At 52.0% G+C, this 458-nt stretch overlaps 2 non-coding genes across 2 annotated transcripts; both read left to right on the top strand.

The window, feature by feature from the left end:
• The first annotated feature begins 73 nt into the window (after window positions 1-73).
• On the top strand, window positions 74-192 carry LOC111476238. The gene has a single exon (XR_002716992.1). It is a non-coding gene; the product is annotated as a 5S ribosomal RNA (ribosomal RNA).
• Window positions 193-318: 126 nt separating this feature from the next.
• On the top strand, window positions 319-437 carry LOC111476237. Its single transcript, XR_002716991.1, has one exon. It is a non-coding gene; the product is annotated as a 5S ribosomal RNA (ribosomal RNA).
• Window positions 438-458: the final 21 nt, after the last annotated feature.

The following is a 458-nucleotide window of genomic DNA, read 5'->3' as shown; positions in this document are numbered from 1 at the left end:
CCGCTCACGCCCATCGCGTTTCGATCATGCCGCCCCGCATGCGTTAAATCCGATTTTGTGCGCATGGCATGTCGGGTGCGATCATACCAGCACTAATGCACCGGATCTCATCAGAACTCCGCAGTTATGCGCGCTTGGGCGAGAGTAGTACTAAGTTGGGTGACCACTTGGGAAGTCCTCGTGTTGCACCCTTTTTTTTCTTTCAATTTCTCTTTTCTTCCTTTCTCTACAAATGAGAACCTCCCCCGCTCACGCCCATCGCGTTTCGATCATGCCGCCCCGCATGCGTTAAATCCGATTTTGTGCGCATGGCATGTCGGGTGCGATCATACCAGCACTAATGCACCGGATCCCATCAGAACTCCGCAGTTATGCGCGCTTGGGCGAGAGTAGTACTAAGTTGGGTGACCACTTGGGAAGTCCTCGTGTTGCACCCTTTTTTTTCTTTCAATTTCTCT

Source organism: Cucurbita maxima, unplaced genomic scaffold (assembly GCF_002738345.1).
Source record: "Cucurbita maxima cultivar Rimu unplaced genomic scaffold, Cmax_1.0 Cma_Scf06822, whole genome shotgun sequence".
NCBI classification, from domain to species: Eukaryota; Viridiplantae; Streptophyta; class Magnoliopsida; order Cucurbitales; family Cucurbitaceae; genus Cucurbita; species Cucurbita maxima.
This window is presented reverse-complemented; position numbering and strand designations above follow the sequence as displayed.